Source organism: Somniosus microcephalus, chromosome 7, assembly GCF_052327205.1.
Source record: "Somniosus microcephalus isolate GS21.2 chromosome 7, FLI_Smic_1.0, whole genome shotgun sequence".
Classification (NCBI taxonomy): domain Eukaryota; kingdom Metazoa; phylum Chordata; class Chondrichthyes; order Squaliformes; family Somniosidae; genus Somniosus; species Somniosus microcephalus.
Window position 1 is genome coordinate 275,130,037 of NC_140993.1, and position 17,830 is coordinate 275,147,866.

A 17,830-nucleotide genomic window follows, 5' to 3' on the forward strand; every position below is an offset into this window, starting at 1 on the left:
GGACGTCCTGCGGCCAGACAGGGACCTGGTGGTAACCCCGGACGAGGTCCACTTTCGAGAATACCACTTTCCCAGCCAGGCGGGCGGAAAAGTCCTGGATGTGTGGGATCGGGTAGCGGTCGGGGGTCGTAGCATCATTGAGGCGCCGGTAATCGCCGCACGGGCACCACCCACCACCTGGTTTCGGAGCGATGTGGAGGGGTGAGGCCCACGGACTGTTCGACCGGCGGATGATGCCGAGGCGCTCCATGGTGTCGAACTCGGCTTTAGCGATGGCGAGTTTCCCCGGGTCGAGGCGCCGAGCGCGGGCGTAGACGGGCGGACCAGTGGTCGAGATGTGGTGTTCTACCCCGTGTTTGGTGGTGGCGGACGAGAACATGGGCTTCGTGAGGTCCGGGAACTCGGCGAGGAGGCGGGAAAACTCGTCGAAGGTCGAGAGTGCGCTGGACAACTTAGTCGTGCTGGACCCGCTGAGGGAACACGGGAGCGAGCTGAAAGTCTCAGTGTTGATGAGACGTTGGTTCTTGACATCCACCAAAAGGCCATTGGCGCAGAGGAAGTCAGCGCCGAGAAGGGGGGTGGACACTTTTGCCGTGACAAAGTCCCAGGTGAACCGCTGCCCGCCAAAACAAAGTGCCACGCTCCGTTTCCCGAAGGTGCGGATGGAACTGCCGTTGGCGGCTTCGAGGAAGGGGCCGTGATTCCCCCCTTGCATGTCTATGGTTGACGCGGGCAGGACGCTCACCTGGGCACCCGTGTCACAAAGAAAACGACGTCCGGAGTTGGTGTCCATAATAAATAACAAACTGCCTGAACGGCCGACAGCCATAGCAGCCGACGAGTGGTCTTTCGTTTGTTTTGACGCAGGAAAACTGCTTTGGGGCCGAACTGCGCGTGGTAGAAGCAGAGGCTTGGGGGCTGCCGCCGTTGGGCTGTATCGGTGGGGGCAGGGCTCCGCGTGGCTCCGCGTGGCCGCGCAGTACTGTTGCCCGGCGGAGAAAAGTTTGTCGGCCTCCTTGGCCAGGTCGCGGAAATCGGTACTGGAAGAGTTGGCTAAAGCCGACCATACCTGACCTGGCAGCTGTTGAAGGAACAGCTCCTTGAAGAAGAAGCACGGCCTGTGTGTGCCCAGGAGGGCCAGCATGTGGTCCATCAGCACCGAGGGCTTGGAGTCGCCAAGCCCGGGTAGAGAAAGAAGCCGGCGTGCGCGCTCGGCTTCGGTGAGTCCAAAAGTTTCTAAGAGGTGTGTTTTCAGCGTTTCGAATTTGTTGAGCTCCGGGGGGGTCTCGAGCAGGCTCACGACTCTGGCCGCGGTGGAGCTGCCGAAAGCAGAGATGACGTAGTAGTACCTCGTGTCGTCCGCGGTGATGTCCTGGAGTGCAAATTGAGCCTCGGCCTGGGCGAACCAAGCGGCAGCCCGTCGTACCCAAAACTCGGGTAATTTGATGGAAACGGCGTTCGTTGCCATTTCGGATGAGGTCTTTGGAATTGTCCAAAAGAGCAGCGGGGTCACCAATGTTGGGGTCGCTAGAAATCAACAGGCTCTGAGACTTTTGATGCAGCAAAGGCAAAACGCGTGTTACTTTATTCACTCTCCATGAGGACTGAGGGTCTCGGCCTCGTTGCAGGGCTATGATGTCATCATGCTACCGACGCTCTTAAAGGGACCCTGCCCCGATAACCCAACCAAGTACGTACATATAACAACGTTGGCTATACATAGTGAATTGTGTTTAGGTACATATAACAACATTGGCTATACATTGTGAATTGTGTTATTGTCCCTATGTGGTCTCTGCCACAGGACATTAATAAACTTGCAGAATGGGCATATAATTGGCAAATGAAGTTCAACACAGATAAATGTGAGGTATTACATTTTGGTAGGAAGAATAAGGAGGTCACTTATCACTTGGAGGGTGTGAGTCTAGGTGGGGTAGAGGAACAAAGGGATCTCGGAGTACAAATACACAAATCACTAAAAGTTGCGACGCAGGTTATCAAGGCCATAAAAAAAGCAAACCAAACACTAGGGTTTATTTCTAGAGGGATAGAATTGAAAAGTAGTGAAGTTATGCTAAACCTGTATCGAACCTTGGTTAGACCACATTTAGAGTACTGCGTACAGTTCTGGTCGCCATATTATAAAAAGGATATAGAGGCACTGGAGATGGTGCAGTGAAGATTTACAAAGATGATACCAGAAATGCGAGGGTATACATATCAGGAAAGGATGAACAGGCTGGGTCTCTTTTCTCTTGAAAAAAGAAGGCTGAGGGGTGACCTAATAGAGGTCTTTAAAATTATGAAAAATTTTGATAGAGTGGATAGAGACCCTACCCACCCCAGCCACAGTCTGTTCGCCCTCCTGCCATCTGGGAGACGCTACAGATGCATTCGCACCCGAACGACCAGATTTAGGAACAGCTTCTTTCCCAGGGCTGTCATCCTACTGAACTCCACCAATAAACTCTAAAGCCTGCACATCTGCCAATGCACTTTATTATGTTTATGTTAAAGTATTACAAGCCAAATGAATGTTGAATGTTTAAATGTCTTAATCTAAATGTACACTCTCGGGAGCCGCAAGCCTACATTTCGTTGTACTGCACTTGTGCACTAACAATGACAATAAAGTTGATTATTATTATTATTATTGTGGGGAAGAGCATAACTAGAGGCCATCAATATAAGATAGTCACCAAGAAATCCAATAGGGAATTCCGAAGAAACTTCTTTACCCAAAGAGTGGTGAGAATGTGGAACTCGCTACCACAGGGAGTGGTTGAAGCGAATAGTACAGATACATTTAAGGGGAGGTTCGACAAGCATATGAGGGAGAAGTGAATAGAGGGTTATGCTGATAGATTTAGATGAGGAAAGCTGGGAGGAGGCTCGAGTGGAGCATAAACGCCGGCAGGGACTGGTTGGGCCGAATGGCCTGTTTCTGTGCTGTATATCCAATGTAATCCTCCTTCAGTAATTTCTCAATCACCACTGCTGCTAACTGCACTTTGTATACTGCAAAAAAAAATTACCTACAAAGTAGGTTATGCCAAGCACGTGTCCCACTGCACTCTCCACTTAACTCCTTGTCTGATTTTGAATTGTCAGCTTCTTGGGGCTGTGCCAGCTTTTTCAAAGCCGTCGGTCAGCTTTTGCTAGTTTTCAGAGTTGACACGAATGTCATATTAACTAATAGTGTGTTTGTGCCAAGGGTGGTTCTACAGTTCTTGAAATTCTCTTGACTTTGTCTTAATATCTGGGACTCTGTTGGCAGCCTACCATGATGCTGAAGGACCATATCCTTTATACCTATCTTTCCATTTCCAAAGTGAAAAAATGGGATATGCTGTCCTTGATATTACTTTCAACGTCAGCCATCTCACTTATGATGAAAGAGGTCAGTTATTGGATATTGTAGGTTTCACCCTTTTCTAGAAGCGCATGCAGATGTTGCAGAATCACACCCAAGAGGAAGATAGCTCTGAAGCAAATGATTGGCAACAGATAACAGAAAGAGGTTTTCTGCAGTCAGTCAGTCCTTGAAGGTTGACTTGCACTGACCGAAAAGGAGTTGAAAAAACTGAGCTCGAAAGGCAAAGGAGCAGTAGTTAATTGAAGGACATCCCTCACAAAGATGATACAATAACTCACTGGACAGTCTATATGTAACTCGTAGAAATAGGTGGAATGTTCCAAAATCCTACCTTAACTAATAGTAATCCTATAACTGACCGATATTCACCCTGTAACTGCATCCAGAATACCCATGCACTGCACAAGGTGCAGTCAGCTCCCCCAACCCCCCCGTGCCCCCCCAACCCCCCGTCGATGCCTCTTTTAACAGATCTGATTCCAGTAGACACCTAGTCATTCTGGGAGGGTTGGGAACCCTAGGTGCATTCTATTCTATTACTAACACAGTGAGCAGTTGCTCTCCCTAACCTGGCAATTATGCCCTTATCTTAGTGAGCCACAGGATTACTGGCATCAATCAACAAGACCTCAGGGAGGCCAGAGTGAGACTTTGATTTGAGCAAGGTTGAACTGACACATGCTTTGATAAAGCAATTCATCATTAAAATAACAAAGTAGCCTATGATAGCAGAACATCAACACTTTTAGGACAACAGCTGTGGTTTGCTACAAACCATCAGGCCAAATTAAAGGAACTCATTACAGGAAACTTTCGATTTACCGGCACCTAAATAACCGGAAATCTCAGTTAATCAGCAAAATTCAGGAGTAGGTTCGGGTAACTTTTATTACTTTTTTTTACTCCATTTGTTGCTGTGCAAGGGTGTGGCTGCAGCTGTTGCTAAGCTACAGAGACGCTTGCAACTTGTGCCCATTGTTCTGAAGCTGCAACAGGGTTTGTTGCTTTATACGGAGCTCTGAGCTCCGTATCTTTTACTAGAGCGTTCGGTTATCCGGAATTTTTGATGAACCGGCACCACGTCGGTCCCGTCCGTGCCGGATAAAAAAAAGTTTCCTGTACCTTATAAAGATTTTAGCTTTCAGGACCACGACAAAACTTGTTTAACGATTTCAGTGGCAACAATTCTACCGTAAGATTAAATGAGGGTATCCTGTAATCAGGGTAAATCACATCTGGCAAAGGTATTTACCTTCAGACACCGGGACACTAAGATATTTTAGACAATTCTTCACCCACAAATACTGCAAACAGCACATGGCTGCAGAAACTATATTTAAGCATCTCAGCATGCAGAAAGTGACACAACTCCTGCCTATAAATCAGTGCACAATAATGACTCCAACAAGGGCAATGGTATCTCAATAAAGCAGAAAGACCAAATCCTTGGAGCATGAGCTGGACCGGATTGTGGACAGTCTGTGGCCAGGAAGTGTCTTCTCCTTCTGTCTCCCAATTTCAAACCCCTTTTCTCTCCTCCTCTCCAGAGGGGGTGAATCATGTTGTGGTTTGGTTTCATAGGAACCAGGTGTCCTCCAGTATCTCACCCAAGTGACCGTTCTTCATGTGTGAGATCAGTCTGTGGTCACTTAGTGTCTTCTGCTTCTGTCTCCCAATTTGGTTCTAATACCCTCAAAGGTTGAAGAGCCTGTTAACATTTCAGTGAGTATTCAACCTTGGAGGGCAAAATAGCCAAAATCTAATCCTGGCCTTACACAGCATCAATACTTTTTACTGATCAGGAGTCAGAACCCTGACTGATTTCTCCCTGCCTTAAGACCAGGAATGCTAAGGCCTGTTGAAAAATGTTCATGTGTGGCTGCTGTTTGTGTAAGATGCATGATCAGGTTTGGTTGTGAGGCCCTCCAAGCTGGGATCAGCTAACTCAGCACAGCCCAAGGACCAAACACTGATGGTGGGCTTAAAAATGAAGAAATTATAAGTAAATAGGGAATTCAAACAGAGCTATGCTATACAAAGCCATTGCTAGTGTGACACTAGTAAGTCAAATATAAGCTGGCTTTCTCTTGCTGTGGTGTTCCAACCACAGTGGTTCGGCCTTTGAAAGACATTTCGCTTCCACATTCAGGACCATATGGTGATATAAGTCATCACTATAAAGACTGTTTAAATACCATTCATAACTGCTTACCTAAAATTGATTGGTTAAAGCCTGACCAATGCAAGAAACTAATTGGTTGGGTGGCAACATTTCATTAATAAATTTCAAAATTTTAATTCTATGAGATATTCATCCAGAGGTTGTATCATACCTCCCATGTCAACCTTTACATTCCCGAGTTGAAATTGGCAGGAACAAAACCAGTCTGAGAGACTAATATTTAAGCCAGAGGCCTATTATACATGATGACCATTCCACTTTCGTTGGGTAGAGGCGCAGAAAAAAAGGCAAATGATTAAACTTTTAAAATTAGGGGGGAAAAGTTTGAACAAATTCTGCTAATTTGACAAAAAAAGGGTAAAGTTAAAATAAGGAGAAACTAATGAGAACAGAGAGGGCAAGGTGAGCAGAAGTGCTTCTCCTTTAACCTGTGCATGTTTTAGCTGTATAAAGAAAGGAAAGACTCGCACTTATATAGCACCTTTCACAACCTCAGGAGGTCATGAAACGCTTTACAGCCAATGAAGTGCTTTTGAAGTGTAGTCACTGCTGTAATGTAGGAAACGTGGCAGCAAAGTCTCACAAACAGCAAGGATAATGACCAGATAATCTGTTTCAGTGATGTTGGTTGAGGGATAAATATTGGCCAGAACACCGAGAAGAACTCCCTTGCTCTTCTTCAAAATAGTGCCATGGGGCCTTTTACGTTTACCTGAGAGGGTAGGCGGAACCTCGATTTAATATCTCATCCAAAAGCCGGCACCTCCAACAATGCAGCATTCCCTCAGTACTGCACTGGAATGCCAGCCTGGATTGTGTGCTCAATTCTCTGCAGTGGGACTTGAACCTAAAATACTGCGTTAATAGAGCCATTCCTGCCATTAGAGAAGTTTTATCAAAGTTTGCTTCAGTGTCCAGGTGTGTCAGCTAAAAAGAGATGAGAGCAAGGAACTTGGAACTCCAAGGAGCCCAATGATGAATAGCTGCTGTTACTTTCACTCTTGGAATTAAAGATGGTCCTTGCAAAGGAATTTATAGCTCTACATATTATGGGGGATTTTGCCGGCACTCAGGGGGCAGGTTTGGAGGCAAAATAGTAAAAAATGGGAGCGGGTCCCGAACCCGCCTCCATACAATCTTCCTGGGAGGCAGGTCCCCGATTCGCACAGGGACCCATCGCCTAGCGGTGGGAAGGGGATTTGAGCTAAGAGGCTTTTTCCCATTTTGCGCCTACTGCTGTGGGCTTCCCGACATTGGGAAACCCCGCCAGGGTAAGTGAGGCAAGCTGTGGGTCTGTTGTACTGTAACTATAGAAATGACAGCTGCAGAGGTAGAGTGAAGGCTGCAATGGGACACTGGTAAGTATGGCAGGTGAGAGAATGTTGGGGAAATTTTTTTTTACTGTGGTTTGATGCTTCTGCAGGTGACAAGCTGTGATGTATTTGTGCAGCTTCATCTCATCGGGAGAAGTGACAGATGGCTTCTGCAATCTCACGTGCAGCTGCCATCTGTTTCATCCTAAAGAGAGTCATTGGAGAGCCTGTGTACAAGAGCTCACCTTTGGACAGTGATGGTCAGTATTTGACAGCACCTCAATGCTGTCAAACACCGTCAAAAAATTATGGTGCCCGTCACTTTAACAAAACCGGCAGATGAAGCGTCATGCACTGACGTCATCTGGCACCGGCTTTCCCTTAATTGACCGGCAAGCCTGCAGGGCGGACTTAACAAGGCCAATCAAGGGAAACATAGAAACATAGAAGATAGGAGCAGGAGCAGGCCATTCGGCCCCTCGAGCCTGCTCCGCCATTCAATTCGATCATGGCTGATCATCCAAATTCAGTACCCTGTCCCTGCCTTTTCCCCATATCCCTTGATCCCTCTAGCCTTAAGAAATATATCCAACTCCTTCTTAAATATATTTAATGAACTGGCTTCCACCGCCCTCTGTGGCAGAGAATTCCACAGGTTCACCACTCTCTGGGTGAAGAAATTCCTCCTCATTTCAGTCCTAAATGGCTTACCCCTTATCCTTAGACTATGACCCCTGGTTCTGGACTCCTCGGCCATCGGAAACATCCTTCCTGCATCTAGTCTGCCCAGGCCTGACAGAATTTTATAGGTTTCGATGAGATCCCCTCTCAATCTTCTAAACTCCAGTGAGTATGAGCCCAATCGACACAATCTCTCCTCATATGTCATTCCTGCCATCCCAGGTATCAGCCTGGTGAATCTTCACTGCACTCCTTCCATGGCAAGAACGTCCTTCCTCAGATAAGGCGACCAAAACTGCACACAATACTCAAGGTGCGGTCTCACCAAGGCCCTGTACAACTGTAGCAAGACATCCTTGTTCCTGTACTCGAACCCTCTTGCTACGAAGGCCAACATACCATTTGCCTTCTTAACCGCCTGCTGCAGCTGCATGCTTACCTTCAGCGACTGGTGCACAAGAACACCCAGGTCTCTTTGCACTTCCCCTTCTCCCAATCTATTGCCATTCAAATAATAGTCTGCCTTCCTGTTCTGGACCGATGGACATTATGTGACATTCTGGACATTTTTACATGCAATAGCACCCTCTGGTGGCGGTTATTGTGTTAACAGTTTGTATGCTGGAAAGGTCATCTGATCTTTCTGTGAGGTCATTTGACCTTTGTTCCTTTCTTCCTGTGAGAGGTCATTTGACCTTCCTTCCTTTCTTCCTGTGAGAGGTCATTTGACCTTCCTACCTTTCTTCCTGTTGACCCCAGGAAGCAGTTTTGCCAGGAAGAACCTGACTTGAGTAATGGAGAATCTGCCATGAGAGGTTCCATTTACAATCCAACGTAATCTGATTTCATATGTTAGGCCAAGCGCAATATCTGTGAGTATCTTTGGTTCTTAGCATAATAGCAATGTTGTCAGAGTAGTATTTTGATAATACTATGTTTATAAGAGGTTAATATTTAGTAATTACAGAAGTTAGTTCAAATGTTAGTTAGTTATACAATTAGTCCATTCTACTGTTGTAAATATGTTTATATCTTATGTAATATCGAATGTATAGTACTCAGTTTATGTACAAAACATACTTTGTCTTTGTTTACAATTTCACAAATTTGTTCAAGTAAAAGCTTCAAAACAGCAAGCGCTTCAGGAAGAATTATTTTTGAATGAGTGTTTAACTTGCTGGATAGCTTGATAGGAGCACGTCTAGCGCGGCCAGTACACTTCCTGTTTTTGCCACCAAAGTGGATAACCTCACATTTATCCACATCATAGTGCATTTGCCATGTTTCTGCCCAATCACCCAACCTGTCCAAATCGTACTGGAGTTTCACGACATCCTCCTCACAGCATACCCTCCCACCCAGCTTTGTGTCGTCTGCAAATTTGGAGATATTACATCCAATTCCCTAGTCCAGATCATTAATATATATTGTAAACAGCTGGGGTCCTAGGACCGATCCTTGCGGTACCCCACTAGTCACTGCCTGCCACTCGGAAAATGACCCGTTTATTCCAACTCTTTGCTTTCTATCCGCCAACCAGTTCTCTATCCAAGTTAATACCTTGCCCCCAATCCCATGTGCCTTAATTTTGCATGCCAATCTCTTATGCGGGACCTTATCGAAAGCCTTCTGAAAGTCCAAATATACCACATCCACTGGTTCTCCCTTATCTATTTTACCAGTTACATCCTCAAAAAATTCCAGTAGATTAGTCTAGCACGATTTACCTTTTGTAAATCCATGTTGACTTTGTCCGATCCTGTCACTGCTTTCCAAGTGCTCTGCTATTTCATCTTTTATAATGGACTCTAGCATTTTCCCCACTACCGATGTCAGGCTTACCAGTCTATAATTCCCCGGAAAATAGCGTTTGTTCGTCAGACGTCGCTGGGGGCGGGACTGAAACCCGAAAACCAGCAGTCCCACCTCGACCTCCAGATCTAAGGTAAAATCCAGCCCATTGTCTTAACTTCTCAAAAAGTTTCAACCTCCATATTGAGTGCTCCTCTGATAGAATAGGTCTACAGGGGAAAGGGTGAAAACAGGCACTATGTGGGTGCTGTGCTAATAAGACACAGCTGTTTAAAAGTTTGGTTTTAGCCCGCAGTTTTGGGGATAACTGGTGATTACCATGATTTAAACGTGCCTGGAGACACTAAAATGAGCACTGCACGTAAACACTGATTAGGAGCAATTTTCATGGAGCGGCATATGTAGCCTCCACACACGCATTTGGACTGAAGGTGTGGAGCGCGCTGGCTGACAGACAACGGCACGTATCAGAATGGCTCAGGGTCCAAGGGAGAGGGCTCACAGGTTCTCGGACGCGCCACAGGAAATCCAGGTGAAGGAGGTACAGCAGAGGAGGGATGTTTTGTACCCAAAAGGAGGGGAGGTCACAGAGGCAAATAATGCGGCGGATGGGTGAGGAGTTTGCTGAGGAGGTCACAGCCAGGAGCTCTGCCCCCAGGAGGTGGCTCATGTTCTACAAAAAAATTAACGATTTGACACGAATAGTCAAGGTAAGATCCCATCTCACAAACACACTTCTCAATAACTGCACCACCACCAGCAGCACAACCTCAACGGCCTGCATCCACCATCTAATTATACACTGACATTCACACACCCCACACTATCGCATCCGTCACAGGTACTACTCAAACCTCAGACACATCTCACAACACATCAACCAGGTCAGGCAGCAAGCACACACACACACACTCTCCTGGCAATAAACTAATTCACAATCACCACTCTTTCTCTTCCAGGACAAGATAGCACATAACAGGAGCCGGCAAGAACTGACCGGGGGAGAGGAAGCACGACTCCATGAGATCACTCCCCTTGAGGAGGCAGTACTGGCAGTAATCTGGAGGGGAGTGGAAGATGCCATGGCCACAGGCAGAGCAGGTGACATATCGCCTAGTGGTATGTGGCCACTCCAGCATCCTTACATATCCGCAACAATTCCTGATCCCTAATCCCCCAAACCTATCCTCACTCACAAGCTCCATATGGTGCTATCACACCCATCCTCCTATAGTGGTCACTGTAAGGAGCGGTCTTTAATTGCAACGCTAGCCAGCAAAATGGCGTGCAGCCTCTTTAATGAGAGTTAGGAACCAATTTAATTGATCAGAGCTTTAATCATCCTCGGGCAGCGGTTCCTAACTTGCACTTCAACTCCTTTACCAAGATGGCGTCTTGGGCTCAAGGTGGCCTAACCAGGCATTGCATCTCCAGACCCCATCTTGGCCACCTCGGACACTCTTAGCGCCTAAACTACATCGGGTAAAATAGCCCCCACAGTCTTCCCATTGCCCTCCTGTGTACTTGTACCTTCCTAGTCTTTTGTTACTTCTCCAATAGCACTACTGCTACAGCACAATTATTATGGTACCACTTTTTAACAACTTACAGGCCACATCCGCTGGAGGCATCAACTGCAATACATCAGATTCCTTTGCAGCCAAGCTATGAGGAAAGGAAACGTAATAGTTTAACCAAAGTGAGAAATGTGATAACTAATAATTCTTCATGAAGTCAGGTGGCATATATTAAGCACACTGTCACAAAAACTGTTCAGCGAGAGTCCATAAAAATGCTCTTCTCTCTGACGGGATTTTTGTTTGTATCTTTTACCCTGGAGTTCTGATGAAAGGTCATCGACCTGAAACGTTAACTCTGTTTCTCTCTCCACAGATGCTGCCTGACCTGCTGAGTATTTCCAGCATTTTCTGTTTTTATTCCATAAAAAGGTTGGTGTGGGAAGCTGAAAAGTTCACCATTGTATAGTTTGATACGAGCAGCCAATGTTTCTAGCTCATTTGCACTGCTCAAGCCGGGACCCAAATGTGAGCTTGTTCTGGAATAGTTTAAATGGCCTGATAAAACCTCTCGTTTTGTCTTTTGCATCTGGCTGATGTTTCAGCACATGTGCAGAAGACATAACCTATGATACTTTCTGAGGCGAGTTCAGCCAGTTAGTGGTGCAGGGAACACCATATTCACAAGTAATGCTCCAAGAAGGGTAGCAAGAGGAACTAGTAGCCCAAAACTAGAAGCTTTCATTAAAATCCCAGCTAATTATATTACCCTTACTGTCCTTTAATCCTACCACAGCATATTAATCAACAGCAGATGGAAAGAGCTTGCACCTTCTGCATCAGGAATATCATCACAATCATTTTTATGACAAACTTAAAATAAATTTAATATTGTTCCGAGAAATATCTACTGACAATTGCTGAACTATTTCTGGACATCCTTCACATTTGCAATCCGTGTAATGCAGATTTATAACATCCTGAATACTACTTGCATAAAGTGCAGGCCTGGTTCTACAGTTAGATACCATCCCCTTCATTTCTAACTCCATTTACATAAGAAATAGGAGCAGGAGTCGGCCATCTGGCCCTTCGAGCCTGCTCCACCATTCAGTATCATGGCTGATCTTCTACCTCATCTCCACTTTCCTGAACTATTCCCACATCCCTTGATTCCCTTAATATTCAAAAATCTATTGATCTCAGTCTTGAATATAATCAATAACTGAGTCTCCACAGCCCTCTGGGGTAGAGAATTCCAAAGATTCACCGCCCTCTGAGTGAAGAAATCTCTCCCCATCTCAGTCCTAAATGGCCGACCCCCTATTCTGAGACTGTGACACCTGGTTCGAGACTCCCCAGCCAGGGTAAACATCCTCCCTGTATCTACCCTGTCAAGCCCTGTCAGAATTTTATATGTTTCAATGAGATCACCTCTCATTCTTCTAAACTCCAGAGAATATAGGCCTAGTCTACTCAATCTGTCCTCAGGACAATCCCCTCATCCCAGGAACCAGTCTGGTGAACCTTCATTGCACTCCCTCAATGGAAAGTACATCCTTCCTTAGGTAAGGAGACCAAAACTGTACACAATACTCCAGGTGTGGTCTCACCAGGGCCCTATATAATTGCAGTAAGATGTCTTTACTCTTATACTCAAATCCTCTTGTAATAAAGGCCAACATACCATTTTCTTTCTTAATTGCTTGCTGTACCTGCATGTTAACTTTCAGTGATTCGTGTACAAGGGCACCCAGGTCCCTCTGAACACCAATCTCTCACCATTTAAAAAATGTGCTTTACAAAGCCTGAATATTGCAGACTTTACACTGACATGAACTCAAAATGATTCCCTCCAGGGTTTGTAGTGAGGCTTATCGAGGAGGGCAGATTGAAGTAAAAACACAATTACAGATTAAAAACAAAAAAGATGTGTCCACTGAGTGGTGACCAGTGGTTCTCTGTGTGCTGGTATTACTTTAGAACTCTGGTTCAGCCTACAACTTGTTGCAACTGTGTTGGAAACTCTTGAACAACTATTCATTTCAATCTGGCTGCTCTCAAACCAAGTGAAAAGGCAGTGTTCATAGTGCCTGCACCAACCAATTCCCCAAATATCTGGCACAGAAAGAAAGAAGAGAGGAGAAGAGGAGAAGAGAAGAGAAGAGAGGAGAAGAAAAGAGAAGAGAGGAGAAGAGAGGAGAGAAGAGAAGCGAAGAGAAAAGAGAGGAGAGGAGAGGAGAGGAGAGAAGGTAAGAGAAGGTAAGAGAAGAGAAGAGAAGAGAAGAGAGAAAAGAGCAGGAAAGAGAAGAGAAGGAAAGAAGTGTTATCAGCTTTTCTTTTTGAAGTTGCTCATCAGCTCTTCCAAGTTCTGTAGGTTGGCATTAGTGCAACGAGGAGGTTGGGGCTAAGATGGATCATTTGGACAGAGTACAGGAAGCTATTCTATGCAAATTGTTGTGTTATTCCTCACCTAAGAGTGCATGCTGCTGACACTGGGTGACAAATTAGAAAAGTGCTCACTGCCCAGCCTGGACATTAACCTTGAGCAAAAAAATTCACTCAAATTTGAAAGAAAAACACTTTGGGGGAAGATTCTCTCTATTTTCAACAAAACCATAAATGGAAGTCGAAAGAACATGTTGGTGATTTCCTTACAAATAGCAAACAGAGCAAATTTACCCCATGTCATCACAAGGAAATCCATGGATTTTTAACACACGGTCAGTTCCGTTCCAAAGTACTGTTAGTGCTCAAGCACAATACTGTTTTCATGTCTTAGGTAAAAATGTTAACTAACCCTTCCCGTTTGTTCCTTTATGTCCTATTGGTCTAATAACATCCATGTTCTGTGCTACCTGCAATGATGTTACTGTGCAAGTCTTACCCTAGTCTGTGTTACAGTAATGCTACGACTTATTTCAGTCCATTCAGCCTGTATAATAACACTGTTCAGTAATAATTTGAATGGAACAATTTCTAGTTCTTATCCGAGTATAACAGCGCACACTTTATATAAGTTATAACAGCTCTTTTTCCTTATTCAAACCTAGGGAAAATTGCACATTCATCAAGCACGATTCCCTCAGCAACAGCCTTGCCACCAATAAAACAATTCTTGTACTCACAGCATGAGAACTAGACAATGTTAGAGCTTTTATAAAGACATGACACTATCCATCCTCTTTATTTGCATTATACCATTTCATTTTTATTATTTTTTCTCCTTTCTTAAGGTATAACAATATTTGCATTTTTTTTTGTGGATATAAACAGAAATCCCATCCAGGTTAGATGGCTACCATAATACACTTGAACGTTGTTGCACGTGTAAATCAGTAGGGTGTGTGCAGATACAATTTTGATGCAATAGATCCATTTGGTGTATCCTCCATTCATACCCCATCACATCATTCAAATCATGATGCATCTACAAATCATCGCATGCCACTGCTTTCAGACTCAACTAATAGCATTACGTTCAAGCACTGTACCATCTTGGACCTTTCGAACTGGCATGTGTTGCCGACATACCAACACAACGTTCACACTGATCACTTAACAGGTCTTGCTCTTTTCCACTCAGTCCCTTTCTCTGCCTCATTTAGCTCCACTGAAGTGGATACACATTAGCAAAATTAATTAATTGGGCATATTTAGCTGGTTGATGCCATCATCTCAGAATATCTCTCAGTGCAGTCAAGAGTGTCATCGTCAAGAAAATACACTGGATAGGGTGAGGTCTTTACAAAGGAATATATGGAAGTATAAAGTAAACAAAATGTTAGATCAGAAGAAAATGACAACTTTGGAAAGCTACAAAGCTCTGCATGTAAATTTAAAAGAAAAACGGAAGAATTAATTTTGTGCAAGATGAAACCTTATCAGCCATTGCTTTCAAAACAACTGCACTGAAGGTCCGCAAATACCTCAGTAACTATTAACTAAAATTCTAGGGTGTTTTTGGAGGGATTTTTGCTGCTAATGCTTTCTTATTCTACAATTGTTTAGAGTTTGCATTGTGGATCACCAGAAACCCTCCAATACTTCACCACTCTTCATACGTGAATACAGAAAGCGGGTGCTGGTATGAAGGGGGTGAAATCACACTTGCCCTCGTACAACATTCACACAATGATACATTCCAGCAGGGGTCAATGGACAGCAGGGGTCAATGGACAGCAGGGGTCAATGGACAGCAGGGGTCAATGGATAGCAGGGGTCAATGGCCAGCAGGGGTCAATGGATAGCAGGGGTCAATGGCCAGCAGGGGTCAATGGCCAGCAGGGGTCAATGGACAGCAGGGGTCAATGGACAGCAGGGGTCAATGGACAGCAGGGGTCAATGGATAGCAGGGGTCAATGGACAGCAGGGGTCAATGGACAGCAGGGGTCAATGGACAGCAGGGGTCAATGGACAGCAATGAGCAGTGGGAGTGTTGGCTGAAGACATCCAGCTGACTCAGTTGTGGTTTTTGATGAAACTGCCATCATTATGCTTGTTCCCAATGTGTTTATTTACAACTTTGCAGTTTTACTTTTCACCAATATCTTTTAGATGTTGATACGTGGTGTGTTACAGGGTCTTGAGTTGGTATTTCCAAGAAATAATTCTGGTCTCTCTTAGAAGTAACACTAAAACACACAGCGGCTTTGAATATCTTTGCGGCAACATTGTTCATAATTTCCAATAATCTCCTTTTAGAGCTTCCAGCTCACTTTTCTTTCGGGATTAAACAGTCACCTGTGGTGTTTCATCTCTTGAACCGTCCTTTTACTACTGGGATGGGAAACATATAAATTAATTTTTTTTTTTAAAATTGGGCACTCTGTTCTCATGATAATTGCTGAAAGACTCAAATAGGCAATCTGAGTATTTAGGTTGTCTTTATGTACTAGCTGCAGTCCAGCACATGTGCAAAATGCTCCAGCCCCACCCTTGGCCGGATACTGCTCCCTCTGCCAACTAAGCCCTTACTTCTGTTACTACAGGCAGCCTGCTTTAGTTCAGCAGGTTTCCTGTAAAATAAAATGTTTGTCCTCTTGTTACCTTTGACCTGGGCCCAGCTGCCCTAAAGGCCTGGTCCCTCTCTTTAGCGCTTACTCAAGTGACACATACGCGACAAAAATTAAGTCCAGTTATGTTCATTTACTACAGATATATTTTGCAGCATGTTATGCAGTTCCGCTTTGACACAGTACTTCTAATAGTTAACTAATTGTTATTGTACTTCTATCCTTTCGGAGTTGCTTTAGTATTTTACTTGTTTATATAATAGATATTTATGTATCATTGTATTAATGCACACCTCTGGTAGAACATTTCCTTTTTATCCATCTTCTCTAAAATTAAAGTCCACAGTGTATGGTGAGATCAGGAGGGATGTGGGTTAACATTGCATCGCGTGACCCTTAGTAATAGCAGTGGCATTTGGTTTCCATGGTATCTATGTTTTGAAGGTTTTTTCTGCAATTTATTGAACTGGAAAGTAGTTAACTACAGTGCTGAAATTCTGTTTAAAATCTGTTAGTTGTGCATGCCCCACATGCTGCAACAATGTCTGTTTATAGTCTCCGTGTCTTCCTGCGTACATTTTGAGTTAGCAGCACCAAAAGCTATTGGTGGGAAGGTCAAAAATTGTACAGGGCCAGACGCTATACTAACTACTTTAACTCTAACTAATATTACACAATCCACTTTCAACACATAAAACAGAGGCTCCTTAATAAATTCTATTTTAGCCACGGTATCAAGAGAAATAAATTTCCCCCATTTTAATTACTTGCGGCTAATCAATGGGACCATGGGGTGTCGTGCTATGAATTGAAACCTTGTGTTCAACTACAGTTTTATTTGTACCAATTAAATTGCTTGAACCCCACCCTTGGGCTGATACTGTTCCACCTGCTGACTAAGCCCTTACTCCTGTTACGGCAACCAGTATGGTTTAATTTAAGTACCAGCAGATAAATTTAATTTAAAAATATTTAAACATGGCCTAGACCCAGCTGTACTCCCAATTGCCACTCAAGGTCTGGTCCCTCTCTTCGGTGTCCACTCAATTGATATGCAACGATAAGGGAACACGTAGCTAACAGTGCCTATAACTAGATTGAATTCGATATTAGGTTTGAAAGGAAGAAGAGTGAGGCATGAACTAAGGTTTCAAATTTATGCTGATAGGGTCAGATGAAGTAGGGTGGGAGGAAGCTTGTGTGCAACATAAACGACGGAACAGACCAGCTGGGCAGAATGAGCGGTTTCTGTGCTGTAAATTCTGGCCTAGAAATTCGACATCGCTAAAAACCTGCCAGTGCTGGTGTTAACGGCCGCCGAAAATGATGGCGCTGGCAAGGCCAGTAAATTAGCATTAGTGGCTAATTAACATGAGCCCAGCACTAAACTTACTGTGCAAGGCCGTTTTGGGAGCGTTAGTCCCGGCAGGAGGCCCCAATGTGTGGCCGTAGCGTCACTGCAACAAGAACAGCTTTCTCTTAAAGCAAGGCTGTCATTTCAGAAAGCAGTTCGGTCCCTAAAAGGGGAAGTGCCTTACGAAATGAAAAAATTAAAATCATGTAAGAATAGGCAGTATTTAGCCCTTACAGCTCAACTGCCTTCTGAAAAAAAATTAACATTTAAACAGAATTCCCAAATGGGAGTCTTCAGCTCTAAAAGCTGAATTGTCAACTGCACTTAAAAGAAATGCTAAAAGGGCTTCACCACTTAACACAAATGGCTCAGGGTTTTGCACGCAGCACTCCAGCTTTGTGCAGGGGGTCAACACTGCAAGAGAGGTCCTCTATCCACAGGGGCCAGGAGGCCCTCCAGAAAGAAGGCTGTGAGACCACATCACCGAGGCCATCACTGCCAGCAGTGTCTCCCCCACCACCTGGCTCCAATGCCCAAAGAAGCTTCATGACCTCAGATCAGTGGTCAAGGTCAGTGA

At 44.6% G+C, this 17,830-nt stretch overlaps 1 protein-coding gene across 24 annotated transcripts in view; it reads right to left on the bottom strand.

Moving 5' to 3' along the window:
* LOC147115349 (cAMP-regulated phosphoprotein 21-like) overlaps positions 1-17,830 on the bottom strand; it is a 789,554-nt gene that overhangs the window by 273,007 nt on the left and 498,717 nt on the right. The window contains exon 1 of one of the 24 annotated variants that reach the window (XM_085993834.1): positions 10,977-11,024. The exons of the other annotated variants lie outside the window; for them this stretch is intronic. The gene's annotated coding sequence lies outside the window, so the exon portion shown is untranslated. Of the gene's footprint in view, positions 1-10,976; positions 11,025-17,830 lie in introns of those variants that run through there. 24 annotated transcript variants of the gene reach the window in all.